The sequence below is a fragment of the Erythrolamprus reginae genome, chromosome 10, assembly GCF_031021105.1.
Source record: "Erythrolamprus reginae isolate rEryReg1 chromosome 10, rEryReg1.hap1, whole genome shotgun sequence".
NCBI classification, from domain to species: Eukaryota; Metazoa; Chordata; class Lepidosauria; order Squamata; family Dipsadidae; genus Erythrolamprus; species Erythrolamprus reginae.
The window spans coordinates 3,402,424-3,422,082 of record NC_091959.1 but is presented as its reverse complement, the minus strand read 5'-3'; the positions used below and the strand labels follow the sequence as shown (position 1 = coordinate 3,422,082).

General features: G+C 43.0%; 1 pseudogene; it reads right to left on the bottom strand.

Annotated features, from left to right (window-relative positions):
* Window positions 1–123: 123 nt before the first annotated feature.
* Window positions 124–19,438, bottom strand: LOC139173208 (zinc finger protein 208-like; annotated as a pseudogene).
* Between the last annotated feature and the right edge of the window lie 221 nt (window positions 19,439–19,659).

Here is a 19,659-nt window from a genome sequence, read left to right as displayed (position 1 = left end):
CCCTCTCCAAGGGGGTCAGTAATTCCCCCCCCTCCCATGGTAAAGGACGGACAGATGAAATTGTAGAACATGGTACTCAGTCAACCAGTCAAATGCAAGAAATCCATTCTAAAAACAAGGATGTAATTTGGAACTTGCAGTATAGTTTATTTATAAAGTGAACATAATTGCAAGCAGCCTGTGTTACCCTTTTCTGAAAATAAAAATAAAGTTTTAATTTCATTTTCCACTTTTTTATGATCCACCACGTTCACACACAGTTTAATAATGAAATAGGTATTGAAAAAGAACATTTACAGTAGTTAAAATCAACTTTTTAATAGGTCGGGTCATATAGACCCGAAACAGTACAAGTATATAATAAAAGCAAAGAGAACATAAAGATTAAATCAGGATAGTTTACAGCTTCTGCCCCTTCGTCTTCCTCTGAATCTGGCATTTCCAGAGGCTGACAAGAACACTCACAATACTACTGCTAAATAGTTACTACCAAGCGTGGATCCTTTTATGAGTAGATGGCAATTCTGAGGAAAACTCTTTCCACACTCCACACATTTATATGGTTTCTCCCCTGTGTGTTTCATGAGAAATAAGACTACATTTCTCAGCAAAGGTCTTTCCACCCTCCTTCCGTTTATACTGCTTCTCCTGTGTGGATCTTCTTATGGGAAGTAAGAGGATCTCTTTGAGCAAATATGTTTCCACAGCCCATGCATTTATATATTTTATCCTGTGTGGATCCTTTCATGTAAAGTAAATTTACCTCTATGAGCAAAGGTCTTAACACAATCCATGCATTTATACAGTTTTCCCCCTGTGTGGATCATCTTATGGGAAGTAAGATTAGCACTAGGAGCAAAGATCTTTCCACAATCCATGCATTTATACGGGTTTTCCCATGTGGATCAACATATGGGAATTAAGGTTAGTTTTTCTTGCAAAGGTGTTTCCACACTCCATGCACTTATACGGTTTTTCCCCAGTGTGCATAACTATATGGGAAGTAAGACCAGCTTTTTGAGCAAAGGTTTTTCCACAATCCATGCATTGATACGGTTTTTCCCCTGTGTGGATCATCTTATGGGAAGTAAGCTGAGCTCCTTGAGCAAAGGTCTTTCCACACACCATGCATTTATATGGTTTCTCCCCTGTGTGGATCATCCTATGGGAATTAAGGTTAGCTTTTCTTGCAAAAGTCTTTCCACACTCCATGCATTTATACGGTTTTTCCCCTGTGTGGATCATCTTATGGGAAGTAAGAGTAGCTCTTTGAGCAAAGGTCTTTCCACACTCTGTGCATTTATATGGTTTCTCCCCTGTGTGGATCCTCTTATGGGAAGTAAGATTAGATCTTTCAGTAAAGGTATTCCCACAAATCGTGCATTTATAGGGTTTCTCCCCTGTGTGGATCCACTTATGGGAATTAAGTCTATCTCTTGTAGCAAAGGTCGTTCCACAGTCTATGCATTTATAGGGTTTCTCCCCTGTGTGGATCCTCTTATGGGAAATAAGTGTATCCCTCTGAGCAAAGGTCTTTCCACAAATCATGCATTTATAGGATTTCTCCCCTGTGTGGATCCACTTATGGGAATTAAGTCTATCTCTTGTAGCAAAATCCTTTCCACACTCTATGCATTTATAGGGTTTCTCCCCAGTGTGGATCCTCTTATGGGAAGTAAGTGTACCCCTCTGAGCAAAGGTCTTTCCACAAATCATGCATTTATATGGTTTTTCCCCTGTGTGGATCCTTTCATGTAAAGTAAGTTTACTCCTTAGAGCAAAGGTCTTTCCACACTCCATGCATTTATACGGTTTTTCCCCTGTGTGGATCATCTCATGGGAAGTAAGATTAGCTTTTTGAGCAAAGGTCTTTCCACACACTATGCATTTATATGGTTTCTCCCCTGTGTGGATCATCTTATGAGAATTAAGGTTAGGTTTTTTACTAAAGGTCTTTCCACAATCCATGCATTTATACGGTTTCCCCCCTGTATGGACCACCTTATGGGAATTAAGAATAGGTTTTGTAGCAAAGGTCTTTCCACAGTCCATGCATTTATATGGTTTCTCCCCTGTGTGGGTCCATTTATGATAAATAAGACTAGAGCTATAAGCAAAGGTCTTTCCACAATCCATGCATTTATACGTTTTTTCCCCTGTGTGGATCATCTTATGGGAAATAAGACCACGTCTTGTCGTAAAGGTCTTTCCACAATCCATGCATTTATACGGTTTCTCGCCCATGTGGATCATCTTATGGGAAGTAAGACCACGTCTTGTTGTAAAGGTCTTTCCACACTCCATGCATTTATACGGTTTTCCCCCTGTGTGGATCATCTTATGGGCAGTAAGATTACCTCTTTGAGCAAAGGTCTTTCCACAATCCATGCATTTATACGGTTTCTCCCCTGTGTGGATCATCTTATGGGAAGTAAGATTACCCCTTTGAGCAAAGGTCTTTCCACACTCCATGCATTTATGCGGTTTTTCACCTGTGTGGATCACCTTATGGGAAGTAAGATTAGCTCTTTGAGCAAAGGTCTTTCCACACTCCATGCATTTATATGGTTTCTCCCCTGTGTGGATCCTTTCATGTACAGTAAGTTTAAACCTATGAGCAAAGGTCTTTCCACAATCCATGCATTTATACGGCTTCTCGCCTGTGTGGATCATCTTATGGGAAGTAAGATTACCTCTTTGAGCAAAGGTCTTTCCACAATCCATGCATTTATACGGTTTTTCCCCTGTGTGGATCATCTTATGGGAAGTAAGAGTAGCTCTGTGAGTAAAGGTCTTTCCACACTCCATACATTTATATGGTTTCTCTCCTGTGTAGGCCCTTTTATTGATAATAATGCTATTGGTATAAGCAATTTTGTTTCCAGAATCTATGCATTTGTATGGTTTCACTCCCGAGTGGATTCTTTTATGGGAAGTAAGTTGACTCCATGTTGTAAAACATTCTCCATGTTCCAAACATATATAAGGCTTCTCCTCTGTGTCATTCCCTTTTTGAGATGTAAGGAAGTTATATGGTTCCTCTGGTTGGGCAAGGAAGTCTTGCACTAGAACATCAATGGAAGATGAGTTTTCCAGATTCCAATTCTTTGACTGGTTTCTCTCATGGCTTTCGAATTCCATTTTAATTGCAAACTTCTCGGTTCCATCTTCAGCATTGATCTCTTGGAACACTTCACAGGAATCTTGATTCTCGGGTCCATTATTACCTTCAAAGCAAAAAGGAAATGAAAATTTTAACAAGGCTAGAGAAAAAGATGAAAGTGTAGAAAGTCAAGTGAATTTCCTTCTGAATTTCTCCGATAGACATTAGGTTGTATGTGTGCGTGCTTACAGGGCTGTGATATAGACAGGATTTCCATATTCATGAGTCATGGAAGGATTGAAAATATCTAGAAAACACCTCTTTCTTTACCATTATCAAAATATATGCAAATTTGACTCAGTCAGTTTTGAGTTACAGAAAAGAATAGATTAACAAAGTTGGAAGGGATCTTGGAGATCTTTAAGTCCAACCTCGTTTAGGCAAAAAACCATTTACCACTTCAGATATATGGTTATGTTTGAAGTGGTATAAAACATCTTCTTAAAACTTCCACTGTTGGGAGCATTTACAATTCCTAGAGGCAAGTTGTTCCTCTGATTAATTGTTCAGGATTTATGTTCAGGTGTCAGTTCCCAGAGAACGGAGGCTTTAAAATTCTTTAGTGCAAGATCACACGAGATCGGCAGTGCAAGATCTCTGGCTACTAATCTAGTGTAATCTCACACTGTAGTACTTTAGGCCCATGTTCTTTTAAGCACTGAGGATTGTACGAGATCCAAGACAAAACTATCTCTTTAAACAAAGAGGCCTTCCTCTCTTGGCAAAACATTTTGTCCTGGATCTCGTGGAGGCCTTGGTCAGCAGAGAACAGAGGCCTCAATTACGGTAGTGCGAGGTCACGTGAATTCAATCGTATTACATTTCCCACTGCTGATCTTGTGTATCTGTCACTATTTCAGGACTCTTTTTTCTGCAAACGCACTAAAGTAGGAAATGGTACCGATGACATGCCACAATGTCGTAAATATCATATTTTTTACATGCACTTAGTTTTGGAAAAGGAAAATTAGAAAAAAAAGGTTTTGCCATCCGCGTATCCCATTTTTACCCGTCCAGAAGCACACTGCAGGCCCTAAATGGGCCAATTTCTTTTGCCTCCATTTTCAACTTCCCCGATGCCACGGAGGACAAAAACGAGACCCGTGGAGGGTTTGGGAACCTGTATCTGCTCTATAAGACACACACAGATTTCCACCCACTACTTTTTGGGGGAAGGGGGGGGAGAGGGACATATGACGACACGCTCCTTTCACATGACCTCCAGAGGATACATAAAAGTAGACATCCTCCTTATCAGTCCGCACAGATATATTCAAACAAAAATGGAAAAATACAGAAAAGAAATGGCACAGAAAGCATCTAAGCAAAGAGACATTGACTCATTCCTTCTATGGAGCATGAGAAGGCCAACTCCTTTTCTTCTCCCTCCCAGGTGATGATCTCCTGTCATAGTGGTTTTATAATAAAAAAATAAGTATCATCTATCTTCTTGAACTCTCTGATTGATGACTAGGAAAATCTTACCAAGAGAGACCACGTTCGTAAGGTTTTCAAGCATGACTTCTGAATGCAGCGCTTTCTGGTCAGGGTCCAGCTGAGACCATTCCTCCTCAGAGAAATACACAGCCACCTCCTCGAAGGACACAAGACTCTCCTGAACACAGAAAAAAGAACGGAACAGAAGGATTCATCAATGATTTACACAAAAGGATTGAAGGGGAACCCATCAAATTTGCAGACTTTCTAGAACTCTTCCCATAAACACACAGACATATTCTTCAGGGGTCTAATGTCTTTTAAACACACACTGGTGAATCTTCAGGTTTTCATCAGACAGCTGCATCAGTGCACGATGAACTTAAAGGGATAACAGCAGTTTGCCAGCAAAGCCTTTCTGGAACCCTGGATCTAAGACCTCCACTATTACAAAAGTTGATTCTCCAGGTCTCTTTATCCATAAATTCTCACCTATATACTGTTTGGGTGTGGTCAACTGTTCTCTAGGAATACCCAATGTGTAGACATTTTTCCATAGAGATTTCACCTCCTAGAACTTTCCCGATAAAGATATTCTTGTCTGCTTCACGACCTTCATACCCTGGCATATGAACGGGGCTCCTGGTCCCCAATGTCCCCCTCCTCCTCTAAGTCAGGCATTACCATCATTGAGGTTTCGACAGTCTCTGTTGGTTCCCCAGGTTTCTCAGGTTCCCTCATTCTCACTCTGATCCAGCTGTCAAGAACACTAGCCTCAGGTACCAAGATGGACCCGGTTCTTCCTCCTCAGAATCTGTGACTAAATGAACTGGTCATGGACCACTCACAATGCTAACAAAACCTACAAAATCATACGCTATATTAAGATGTATAGAATCAAGATGACATGAAGTGTTAGTGTCACATTAACCACACTTAAGGACTAGGCGTGACATAATAGCACATATCTACAGTGTTCCCTCGATTTTCGCGGGGGTTACGTTCCAAGACCTCCCGCGAAAGTTGATTTTCCGTGAAGTAGCGGTGCGGAAGTAAAAACACCATTTTTGGCTATGGACAGCCAAAAACTACCCCCACGCACCCTTTTTCAAGGCAGCGCAAGGAGCCGGGCTTGAAATTAGGGCAGGGAGCGACGAAAGTGCGGAGGCCGGCAAAGATTGCTTTGAATGTCGGCTGCCCCCGCCCCCCCCAGCGCCTCCGGCCCCCTCGCCACTACCGCCCGCCCGCCCGATCCACCCCTCTCACTGGCTTTCTTCGGACACGGGTCCTCCTGCAGCAGTGCTGGCGGCTACGGCTTCTCATCCTCCTCATTCGGCCGGTAGCCGCTCTGAGCGCTTTGAGAATGCCTGCCTCGCCCCTCTCACAGTCCCTTAGCTGAGAGCACTTTCGTCCCAGCTATCAGCGAGGGGGCTGCAGGAGAGGTGGGGGCAGGCGTTCTCACAGAGAGGGAGAGGGAGAAAGGGAGCAAGAGGGGGGAGAGTGGAAGGTAGAGAGAGAGAGAAAAATGATAGAAAAAGGGAGAAAAAAGAGAAATGAGAAATTGATTGAAGCAGAGAATGACAGGAAAGAAAGAGAAAGAGAGAGAGAGAAGTGACTCTTGGTGATGACGTATGATGTCACCGGGTGGGAAAAACCGTGGTATAGAAAAAAAAACTGCGGAGTATTTTTTAATTAATATTTTTTGAAAAACCGTGGTATAGCGTTTCGCGAAGTTTGAACCCGCGAAAATCGAGGGATCACTGTATATCTAATCTATATCTAGCCGCCCAGAGTGCTTTGGGATTGGGCGGCATAGCACTCGAATGAATGAATTAATGGATAAGGAAATAAATCTGAAAATTGCTTCTGGTGAAGAAATATTTGGGGAGATTTTATCAAATTCATTGATTCTGCACAACCTTCAGTGCCTTTCAGTAAACTAATCCTACTTCAGGATCTACCGATCTATTGCTCTGTCTGTCACTGATTGATCTGGTAGTCTCAGCCACAAGCATAGTTCCCTCTAAGCTGAGCAGGTGAGCAATCGCTCACTTAAAAATCATCATCAACTCAGAGTTTTCCAAACCTGCCCAGAAGCCGAGAGGGAAATTTTATTATTATTTCTGTCCCGCTCAGTCCCGAAGGGACTGCCGCTCAGACACTATACTTTTCCGCCCACCCCAAAAAAAATTTAGAGAGAACACTGGCCACAAGTAAGAAAAAGTTCCCTGGAAACATCATTTCTCAGGCTTTGCAAAGCGGGAAAGTTTGATCTTTTATTCTCCAGGAATTTGAACCTGCTATTCTGTTCTCCATGTTGTGGAAGAACTCCATGTTATGGATGAAAACTAATACTGATCAAACAAGAGAGGAAAATAGAGAGCACTCTGCACACCAGCTCCACTTCATGAAGGGAGAATACAAATCTAATAATTTCCCCCTTTCTTACTTGATTTGGAGGTCCAACCGCTGTTTGATCCCCTTCATAGAAACCAGAAGGCTTCATTCCTTGTTTCTCTGTAAGGAATAAATAAGTTCAAAGTGCATAATTAACAAAATAGGAGGAGGTGTTCTATAGAAGAGAAGAGAGGGTGAAGATAAGAAAGATGGATCGGAGGATCTTTCAATACCTTCTGAAGTGTCCTGACTTTGATCTTCCCAAAGGACCCTCCAGAAAAATGGCTTTTGAGGGGCATTTGATGGGTTCTTCTTTCCTTCAGGATCTTTTTTCTCCATAGTAAAACACTTCAAATAGGAGGAAGGAAAAAAGCAGCAGAATTAACGTACGCCACATGAAATAAAGCAGATTCTTATAGTCGGAACACAACCTCAAAGCCTCCAATATCCACCCGTGAGATTACAAGAGAACACTATCCTACAGGAATTGGTGAACTGCAATATATCATGAATGCCATAAAAGTCTGGGAAGGAGGGGTGAAGTATTCAAACACATTCTCTGTTCCCTTCTGACCTCCCCAAGATGTCTCACCTGCAACTGGACCTGCTCCTTCTGCTCCTCCGCCTGGCTCAGGAGGAGACCTTCCGCCAGGGCCACCGCCTGGGAGCTGGTCTCTGCTCCACACTCCCGCACCCAGCCCTCCATCTCTGCAGGCAGAAGGTACAGGAGATGCTCCAGAACCACCAGGTCCAGCATTTGGGCTTTGGTGAGCTTTTCTGGTCTCAACCATCCTCTGCAAAAGTCGTGGAGTCGGCTGCAAAGTCCCCGGGGCCCCTCAGCTTCCCGGTATCGGATGAAGTTACGGGGCTGAACTTCGGAAGGGAGGATGGTTTCCTCCTCCAGGATCTTCTGCCCTGGTCTTCTCCAGATCTCCCCACCCTTCCCAGTCTGAGGAGCTGCAGGGCTTTTTCCGTTTCCCTCCTTTGCAAGAGGTGGGGTGTCCATCCTCTCTCTGTCCTGCAGAGCAACTGCAAAGGCGTCCAAGGACTCTTGTGGGTCTCCAGATGCCTTTTCCTTCACAGGACCATTTCAGGTGCAGTAGGACTTAGCCCTGCAAGTTATTCTGCTCTCTCTCTCTCTCTAATCCTAAGTCTTTAAAAAAAGATGCTGTTCAGAAACGGCTTCCACTTTCTGTATCTGAGATGGAAAGAAAAACAAAGGCCAAGAATTAGAAAACAGAATTCAACCACTGAGCCACTTTCTCCCAACCTGCCCGGAGCCCCAAGAGGCTCATCCCAGCGCAGGGCCCGGAAGGAGACAGTCACGCCTCCCCACCCCGGGGACAGGATCGGGCCCTCGGAGAGCCTGTTGCGAATCCTGCCTCTTCCTGCTCGCCCGGCTTCTCTCCTCTCTTGCTGGGGCTTCCCTTCCCGCCCTCCACGGATTCTCTCCCTCTCCTTCCTGGCACCCGCTCCTCTCCCTGCAGAGAGCCGGCGGCTGGGGAGTATGGGACCCAGGAAGAGCCCCCCCGCACCTCGGACACGTTCCGATTTCCTCCCGGCCGTCTCCCCGCTTCCTGCCCAGCCCCAGAGATTGAGAGCGAATGTGGCTTCCTAGAGAGGCAAATAGCAGTGACGTCACTTCCTACGCCGTCGCCCCATTCTTCAAATCTGCCGCGACATTGGCCCTCCAGCGGACCAATGGGGAGTGCTCGGATTCTGCTCCCTTCCGTTCGTAGAGGGCAGCCCCCCTCCCTCGTGAATTTCGGGCAAAGCGCCAGGATTGTAGGAAAGGTGGGAAATGGGGGCGCGCCTGAGGGGAAGGGAGAGGGCGGGGATGATGGGCCTGGGAGTCGGGGGAAGAAAATTTTTCGTGGTTTCCAGAGGCTGCACTTTCTCCATCTTCTTCACCTTCAACTGAGCAGCAGCTGAAATATGCTCCCCTCCCCATCTGTTATGCATGTTTATCATCTAATGTCACCACTGATAATCTTATTTAATTTACCTCAATGTTATGGCCATAGAGAGACCAGAACAGGGGCCTAATGCTGGAAAAATAGATTTTGCCCATACATTTCCTTCAGCCTTTGATCATTGTAGCCCCTTGTTTGAAAGACAACTTGTTCCTGCTACACTGACACCTGTCATTATTCCATCCAGTGGTGGGTTTCAATTTTTTTTAGTACCAGTTCGGTGGGCGTGGCATGGCTTGGTGGGCGTGGCAGGGGGAGGATACTGCAAAATCTAGAGTTGATGGGGGGTGGGGCCAGTCAGGGGGGTATTTACAGGGTTATACCCTTACCTGGCTAGAGAATTCTGGGACATGAAGTCCAGAAGTCTTAAAGTGGCCACGTTTGGGGACCCCTGGCTTAGTAGGTTCGGTGAGTTCAACTTCTCTTTATTTATTTATTATTATTACTTGGATTTGTATGCCGCCCCTCTCCGAAGACTCGTTGGTGAATCACAAGATGGTTGAAATACAGGCACGAATCATTTTTATGGCCCAATCCTAGATTATCCCTATTTTTGACAAAAATATACTGATAACTTTTTGGGGTAACAATTTGATGAGACAGGAGTTGCTGGACAGAGATTTTAATTTACTTCTGGATCCACTAGTGAATCAGAAGAAGGGCTTTTTTTAAGAGCCCCCCCCCCAAGACAGAACATTTTCCTTTATTTATTTTATTTATTTATTTTGTCCAATAGTGTATTTATAAATTAAACATAATTGCAAACAGCCCGTGTTACCCTTTTCTGAAAATAAAGTTTTAATTTCACTTTCCACTTGTTTATGATCAACCATGTTCATACAGTTTACTAATGAAATAGGTGTTGAAAAAGAACATTTACAGTAGATAAAACCAACATTTTAATAGGTCAGGACATATAGACCTGAAACAGTACAAGTATATAGTAAAAGCGAAGGGAACGTAAAGATTAAATCAGGATAGTTTACAGCTTCTGCCCTTTCGTCTTCCTCTGAATCTGGGATTTCCAGAGGCTGACAGGAACACTCACAATACTATTGCTATATAGTTACTACCAAGCGTGGATCCTTTTGAGTAGATAACAATTCTGAGGAAAACTCTTTCCACACTCCTCATTTATATGGTTTCTCCCCTGTATGGATCATATGAAAAGTAAGACATTTCTCAACAAAGGTCTTTCCACACTCCTTCCATTCATACTGCTTCTGCTGTGTGGATCTCCTTGTGGGATATAAGGACCTCTTTGAGCAAATATCTTACCACAGTCCATGAATTTATATTTATTTATTATTTATTTATTAATTTGATTTTTATGCTGCTCTTCTCCTTAGACTCAGAGCAGCTTACAACATGTGAGCAATAGCATTTTTTAAACAGAGCCAGGCTATTGCCCCCACAATCCGGGTCCTCATTTTACCCACCTCAGAAGGATGGAAGGTTGAGTCAACCTTGAGCCGGTGATGAGATTTGAACTTCTAACCTAAAGATCTACAAGTCAGCTTCAGTGGCCTGCAGTACAGCACTCTACCTGCTGCGCGACCCCGGCTCATTGGTTTCTTATATAGTTTCTCCCATATTGATACTTTCATGTAAAGGAAGTGTACCCCTCTGAGCAAAGGTCTTTCCACACTTCATGCATTTATATGGTTTCTCCCGTGTGGATCCTTTCATGTAAAGTAAGTTTACTCCTTTGAGCAAAGGTCTTTCCACAATCCATGCATTTATATGGCTTTTCCCCTGTGTGGATCATCTTATGGGAAGTAAGATTAGCACTATGAGCAAAGGTCTTTCCACAATCCATGCATTTATACGGTTTTTCCCCCGTGTGGATAATCTTATGGGAAGAAAGAGTAGCTCTTTGAGCAAAGGTCTTTCCACACACCATGCATTTATATGGTTTCTCGCCTGTATGGATCATCTTATGGGCATTAAGGTTAGTTTTTCTTGCAAAGGCCTTTCCACACTCCATGCATTTATACGGTTTTTCCCCAGTGTGGATAACCGTATGGGAAGTAAGACCAGCTCTTTGAGTAAAGGTCTTTCCACACTCCATGCATTTATATGGTTTATCGTCCATGTGGATCATCTTATGGGATGCAAGACCACTTCTTGTAGCAAAGGTCTTTCCACAAATCATGCATTTATAGGGTTTCTCTCCTGTATGGATCCACTTATGGGAAGTAAGACCATCTCTTGTAGAAAAAGTCTTATCACAGTCCATGCATTTATAGGGTTTCTCCCCTGTGTGGATCCTTTCATGTAAAGTAAGTGTACCCCTCTGAGCAAAGGTCTTTCCACACTCCATGCATTTATACGGTTTCTCCCCTGTGTGGATCCTCTTATGGGAAGTAAGATGCGCTCTTTCAGTAAAGGTCCTTCCACACTCCATGCATTTATATGGTTTCTCGCCTGTGTGGATCTTTTCATGTAAAGTAAGTTTACTCCTTAGAGCAAAGGTCTTTCCACAATCCATGCATTTATATGGTTTTTCCCCTGTGTGGATCATCTTATGGGAATTAAGGCTAGGTTTTCTTGCAAAGGTCTTTCCACACTCCATGCATTTATATGGTTTTTCCCCTGTGTGGCTCATCTTATGGGATGTAAGATTAGCACTATGAGCAAAGGTCTTTCCACACTCCATGCATTTATACGGTTTTTCCCCTGTGTGGATCATCTTATGGCAAGTAAGATTAGCACTATGAGCAAAGGTCTTTCCACACTCCATACATTTATACGGTTTTTGCCCTGTGTGGATAACCTTATGTGAAGTAAGATTAGCTCTTTGGGCAAAGGTCTTTCCACACACCATGCATTTATATGGTTTCTCCCCTGTGTGGATCATCTTATGGGAATTAAGGTTAGCTTTTCTTGCAAAGGTCTTTCCACACTCCATGCATTTATACGTTTTTTCCCCTATGTGGATCATCGTATGGGAAGTAAGACTAGCTCTTTGAGTAAAGGACTTTCCACACTCCATGCATTTATACATTTTATCGTCCATGTGGATCATCTTATGGGAGTTCAGGTTAGGTTTTTTAGTAAAGGTCTTTCCACAATCCATGCATTTATACGGTTTTTCCCCTGTGTGGATCACCTTATGGGAATTAAGGTTAGGTTTTGTAGCAAAGGTCTTTCCACACTCCATGCATTTATACGGTTTCTCCCCTGTGTGGGTCCTTTTATGATAAATAAGGCTAGTGCTATAAGCAAAGGTCTTGTCACAATGCATGCATTTATAAGTTTTTTCCCCTGTGTGGATCATCTTATGGGAAATAAGACCACGTCTTGTCGTAAAGGTCTTTCCACAATCCATGCATTTATATGGTTTTTCCCCTGTGTGGATCATCTTATGGGAAGTAAGATTACCTCTTTGAGCAAAGGTCTTTCCACACTCCATGCATTTATATGGTTTTTCTCCTGTGTGGATCATCTTATGGGAATTAAGATTACCTCTTTGAGCAAAGGTCTTTCCACACTCCATGCATTTATATGGTTTTTCCCCTGTGTGGATCATCTTATGGGAAGTAAGATTAGCTCTTTGAGTAAATGTCTTTCCACACTCCATGCATTTATACGGTTTTTCCCCTATGTGGATCCTTTCATGTAAAGTAAGTTTAAACCTATGAGCAAAGGTCTTTCCACATTCCATGCATTCATATGGTTTCTCCTCTGTGTGGGCCCTTTTATGGGAAGTAAGTGGTCTCCATGTTGTAAAACATTCTCCATGTTCCAAACATATATAAGGCTTCTCCTTTGTGTCATTCCCTTTTTGAGATGTAAGGAAGTTATATGGTTCCTCTGGTTGGGCAAGGAAGTCTTGCACTAGAACATCAATGGAAGATGAGTTTTCCAGATTCCAATTCTTTGACTGGTTTCTCTCATGGCTTTCGAATTCCATTCCAATTCCAAACTTCTCGGTTCCATCTTTAGCATTGATCACTTGGAACAGTTCATAGGAATCTTGCTTCTCTGGCCCATTATTACCTTCAAAGCAAAAAGGAAATGAAAATGTTAACAACGTTAGAGAAAAAGATCTAAGTGTGTAAAGTCAAGTGAATTTCCTTCTGAATTTTCCAATAGACATTAGGTTGTATCTGTGCGTGCTTACAGGGCTGTGATATAGACAGTAGTTCTATATTCATGGGCCATGGAAGGTTTGGAAATATCTAGAAAACACCTCTTTCTTTACCATTACCTAAATATATGCAAATTTCAGTCAGTCAGTTTTGAGTTAAAGAAAATAGATTAACAAAGTTGGAAGGGATCTTGGAGATCTTTAAGTCCAACCCCGTTTAGGCAAAAAACTCTTTACCATTGGTTATGTCTGAATTGGTATGAAACATCTTCTTAAAACTTCCACTGTTGGGAGCATTTACAATTTCTAGAGGCAAGTTGTTCCTCTGATTAATTGTTCAGGATTTATGTTCACGTGTCAGTTCCCAGAGAACGGAGGCTTTAAAATACTTAGTGCAGGATCACATGAGACCGGTGGTGCAAGATCTCTGGCTACTAATCTAGCATGATCTCATACTGTAGTACTTTAGGCCCATGTTCTTTTAAGCACTGAGGATTGTACGAGATCCAAGACAAAACTATCTCTTTAAACAAAGAGGCCTTCCTCTCTTGGCAAAACATTTTGTCCTGGATCTCGTGGAGGCCTTGGTCAGCAGAGAACACAGGCCTCAATCACGGTAGTGCGAGGTCACGTGAACTCAATCGTGTTACATTTCCCACTGCTGATCTTGTGTATCTGTCACTATTTCCGGACTCTTTTTTTGGCAAACGCACCAAAGTAGGCAACGGAACTGATGACACGCCACATTGTCATAAATATCATATTTTTCAGATGCACTTAGTTTTGGAAAACGTAAACGAGAAAAAAAAGATTTTGCCTTCCGCGTATCCCGTTTCTGCACATCCAGAAGCACATTGCAGGTCATAAATGGGCCCATTTTTTTTGTCTCTGAAACCATCTGTATGTTCTATTTTCAACTTCCCCGATGCGACGGAGGACAAAAACCAGACTCGCGGAGGGTTTGGGAGCTTCTATTTGCTCTATCAGACACACAGACATTTCCACCCACTATTTTTTTGGGGGGTGAGGGAGAGTGCGTCTTTTGGTCTGAAAAATACTGTACGTCCCAGCGGGATGGTTTATAGGTAGGGCGAATGTTGCAGTGCCTCTGTTTTCATTTCTAAGTGTGAACAAAGGCCGTGGTGATGCAACATTCGTAGTTTCGGGACTGGGTCTCAAGTACTTGGGGGAGGGCTTGCCACAACTTTGAATGGTCACTAAGTGAACTGTTGTAACACAAGGACTACCTGTGCTTTGGGATGCTCTAAGTGACAATGCACGAAGCCTTTGTTCTTGAATTGGATTGGGAGAATGATCTTCCATGGGCATCTAAGCAAAGAGACATTGACTCTTTCCTTCCTTGGAGCATGAGGATGCCGAATCCTTTTTCTTCTCCTTCCCAGGAGACAATCTCCCATAATGGTGGTTTTATAATAGAAAACTTACTATAATCTGTGTTCTTGAACTCTCTGATTGGCGACTAGGAAAATCTTACCAAGAGAGACAACGTTCCTAAGGTTTTCAAGCATGACTTCCGAATGCAGCGCTTTCTGGTCAGGGTCCAGCTGAGACCATTCCTCCCCAGAGAAATACACAGCCACCTCCTCGAAGGACACAGGACTCTCCTAAACATGGAAAAAAGAACAGAACAGGAGGATTCGGAAGATCTGTCCATCTTCATCAATGATTTACACAACAGGATCGAAGGGGAACTGATCAAATTTGCAGACAAGACCAAATCAACAGGAATAAGCTGTTGCATTGTGCGTAGCAAAATAAATCAGAAGCTTCACAAATGACTGCATTTTGCTGATTCAAATAACCTTTATAAGAATAGGAAAAAGATTTGCATAGTACCACATGTTCTTTCCTTAGTTTGGTTGGCTGATTGAGTCACCAAACAAGGTTCATTGACTAACCATGATCTGCAGAAGATAAGCTCGAGATATAGAAGAACCGAAAGATTGAGCCCCATCTGTTCTGCTCGGGCCTACTTGGATTGGAACAAAAGCACCCATGTTGGGAGCGTTCCCAATCATATTGGCTAATAGATAACAAGTGGCTGCGGCTGGGAGCCAAATCCAATTTAGACATATTCTTCAGGGGTCTAATGTCTTTTAAACACACACTGGTGAATCTTCGGGTTTTCATCAGACAGCTGCATCACTGCACAATGAACTTAAAGGGATAACAGCAGTTTGCCAGCAAAGCCTTTCTGGAACCCTGGATCTAGGACCTCCACCATTTCCAATGTTGATTCTCCAGGTCTCTTTACTCATAAATCCTCACTTATATACTGTCTGGATGTGGTCAACTGTTATCTTGAGATACCCAATGTCTAGACTTTTTTCCATAGAGATTTCACATCCTAGAACTTTTCCCATAAAGATATTCTTGTCTGCTTCGTGACCTTGCTACCCTGGCATCTAAGTGGGGCTCCTCGTCCCAAATGTACTCCTCCTTCTCTGAGTCAGGCATTACCACCATTGGGGTTTCAACAGTCTCTGGTAGTTCCCAAGGTTTCTCAGGTTCCCTCACTCTCTTTCTGCCCCAGCTGTCAAGAACAGTGGCCTCGGGGATAATATTAACACAAAAATTAATGTAAAACAATGGAATTTGGATTTCAAAAAAGAGATTAAAGAAGAGGAGTGGCAAATACTTTGGAGCAGAAATTATAAATTGACTATTGCCACGTCCTACAAAGAGAATTTAGTTAAAATGTTTTACAGGTGGCATATTACCCCGATTAAATTAACAAAACTAAATAATAAACTTTCACCTTATTGTTGGAAGTGCCACCAAGAAATAGGCACCTATTTCCATTTATGGTGGTAATGCACAAAAGCTAAAATCTATTGGAATAAAATTGGAACTTGGATTGACGAAATACTTAATCTGACAATAGAAAAAAACCCTGAATGTTTTCTTCTGGGCATTATTAGACAAAAATTACCCAAATCTCAAATACATCTAATTGTCCACTTAACAACAGCAGCCAGACTAACCTTTGCGCAGTGGTGGAAGAATGAGGAGATACCTCCAAATGACGCAATAATAAAAAAAATTACATACTGCGCAGAGATGACGAAATTAACTATATTAGTAAGAAACGAAACTATGGCTACATTTAATAACTGTTGGGATCCTTTTTATAACTGGATAGGAAAAAAGAGTGAGAATAACACGCCATAAGAATGATATGTTAGATACAAACATGACCAGTTACAAATCTGGTATATAGCTATTTTATATTTAATATAATATTAAGAGACTTTATATATATACTGACAGTATCTTTACTACTACTTTCTAAAATCTCTATAACTTGATTAACTCAACACTTGCATTAACCAATCTAGATAAATAAACCGAACCATGGTAACGAGCTAATGAAATAGGAAACAGTTCTCGTTCTCAGTACAGCTCCCCCGGACATTCGCCAATCTTTTACCTTTTCTATCCTTTCTACGTTCTCTGTTCTTTCTATCTTTTTCCCTCCTTCTCTCTACCCTCTCCCTATCTACTTCTTCCCCTCCTTTTTTCTAACTTTTAATTTGTACCTCGTTAATCGACATGCCATTCGATCGTCTCGATTGTTACGATCATTGTTTTATGTTTTGTATATTATGTTGTATTTTGTATTATTTGTATAATTAAAAAAAAAAAAAGAAGAACAGTGGCCTCGGCTACCAAGATGGACCCGGTTCATCCTCCTCAGAATCTATGACTAATTGAGCTGGTCATGGTCCACTCACAACGCTAACAAATCCAACAGAATCATATGCTACATTAAGAGGTATAGAATCAAGATCACATGAAGTGTTAGTGCCACTTTATAATGCCTTGATAAAACCACACTTAATAGTCTTTAGGGAGTTGGGCGGCATACAAGTTGAAATAATAAATAAATAATAACACTTTCCTGAAAAGAAGGACTAGGGGTGACATAATAGCAGTGTTCCAAGAAACAATGGATGGAAACTATTCAAGGAGAGAAACAAACTACAAGGAAAGAGAAATTTCCCGACAGTGAGAACAATTAATCAGTGGAATGACTTGCCTGCAGACATTGTGGTTGCTCCAACACTGAAGGTGTTTATGAAATATTATAGGGCTTCCTGTCTGAGCAGGGGGTTGGACTAGAAAACCTCTAAGATCCCTACCAACTCTTATTATTATGTTCCATTGTTAACAAAGAAGAGATAGGTATGTTAAATAGCCGTATGTCACACATGTCTACGGAGAGGAGCAGCATACAAATCTAAATAATAATAATAATAATAATAATAATAATAATAATAATAATGTCCAAATTTTAGGTGGGAATATGGGCAAATCCATATCTAGCCGCTCAGAGTCCGTCGGGATTGAGCGGCATAGAAATCGAATGAATGAATGAATGAATGAATCTGAAAATTGCTTCTGGTGAAGAAATATTTGGGGAGATTTTATCAAATTCATCGATTCTGCACAACCTTCAGTGCCTTTCAGTAAACTAATCCTACTTCTTGATCAACAGATCTATTGCTCTGTCTGTCATTGATTGATCTGGTAGTCTCAGCCACAAGTAAGAAAAAGTTGCCTGGAAACGTCATTTCTCAGCTTTTGCAAAGCGGGAAAGTTTGATCTTCTCATATTTTCTCCAGGAATTTGAACCTGCTATTCTGTTCTCCATGTTGCGGAAGAACTCCATGTTATGGACGAAAACTAATACTGACCAAACAAGAGAGGAAAATAGATCGCACTCTGCACACCAGCTCCTCTTCATGAAGGGAGAATACAAATCTAATAATTTCCCCCTCTCTTACTTGATTTGGAGGTCCAACCGCTGTTTGATCACCTTCATAAAAACCAGAAAGCTTCATTCTTTGTTTCTCTGTAAGGAATAAATACGTTCAAAGTGCATAATTAACAAAATAGGAGGAGATAATTAACAAAATAGGAGGAGGTATTCTATAGAAGAGAGGGTGAAGATAAGAAAGATGGATAATCGGAGGATCTTCCAATACCTTCTGAGGTGTCCTGACTTTGATCTTCCCAAGGGACCCTCCAGAAAAATGGCTTTTGAGGGGTATTTGATGGATTCTTCTTTCCTTCAGGATCTTTGTTCTCCATAGTAAAACACTTCAAATAGGAGGAAGGAAAAAAGAGTAGAATTAACGTACGTCAGACGAAATAAAGTAGATTCTTATAGTTGGAACACAACTCAAAGCCCCCAATATCCATCCGTGAGATTGAGTGAGTAAACAATAGAACAATGTCCTAGAAAAATTGATGAACGCCATAAAAGTCTGGGGAGGAGGGGTGAAGTATTCAAACACATTCTCTGTTCCCTTCTGAGTCCCCCAAGATTTCTCACCTGCAACTGGACCTGCTCCTTCTGCTCCTCCGCATGGCTCAGGAGGAGACCTTCCGCCAGGGCCACCGCCTGGGAGCTGGTCTCTGCTCCACACTCCCGCACCCAGCCCTCCATCTCTGCGGGCAGAAGGAACAGGAGACGCTCCAGAACCACCAGGTCCAACATTTGGGCTTTTGTTCGCTTTTCTGGTCTCAACCATCCTCTGCAAAAGTCATGGAGTCGGCTGCAAAGTCCCCGGGGCCCCTCAGCTTCCTGGTATTGGATGAAGTTACGGGGTTGAACTTTGGAAGGGAGGATGGTTTCCCCCTCCAAGATCTTCTGCCCTGGTCTTCTCCAGATCTCCCCACCCTTCCTAGGCTGAGCAGCTGAAGAATTTTTTCCGCTTCGCTCCTTTGCAAGAGGTGGGGTCTCCATCCTCTCTCTGTCCTGCAGAGCAACCGCAAAGGTGTCCAAGGACTCTTGTGGGTCTCCAGATGCCTTTTCCTTCACAGGACCATTTCAGGTGCAGTAGGACTTAGCCCTGCATGTTATTCTGCTCTCTCTCGGTCTCTAATCCTAAGGACTAAAAAAAATGTTGTCCAAAACCGGCTTCCACTTTCTGTATCTGAGATGGAAAGAAAAACAAAGGCCAACAATTAGAAAACAGAATTCAGCCACTTTCTCCCAACCTGCCCGGAGCCCCAAGAGGCTCATCCCAGCGCAGGGCCTGGAAGGAGGCAGTCACGCCCCCCCCCCCGGGGGACAGGATCGGGCCCTCGGAGAGCCTGGTGCGAATCCTGCCTCCTCCTGCTCGCCCGGCTTCTTTCCTCTCTTGCTGGGGCTTCCCTTCCCGCCCTCCACGGATCCTCTCCCTCTCCCTTCCTGGCACCCGCTCCTCCCCCTGTAGGGAGCCGGCGGCTGGGGAGTATGGGACCCGGGAAGAGCTCCCCACGCACCTCGGACATATTCGGATTTCCTCCCGGCCGTCTCCCCGCTTCCTGCCCAGCCTCAGAGGTTGTGAGCGAATGTGGCTTGCTAGAGAGGCAAATAGCAGTGACGTCACGTCGCCCTATTCTTCAAATCTGCCGCGACATTGGCCCTCCAGCGGACCAATGGGGAGGGCTAGGATTCTGCTCCCTTCCGTTCGTAGAGGGCAGCCCCCCTCCCTCGTGAATTTCGGGCAAAGTGCCAGGGTTGTAGGAAAGGCGGGAAATGGGGGCGCGCCTGAGGGGAAGGGAGAGGGCGGGGATGATGGGCC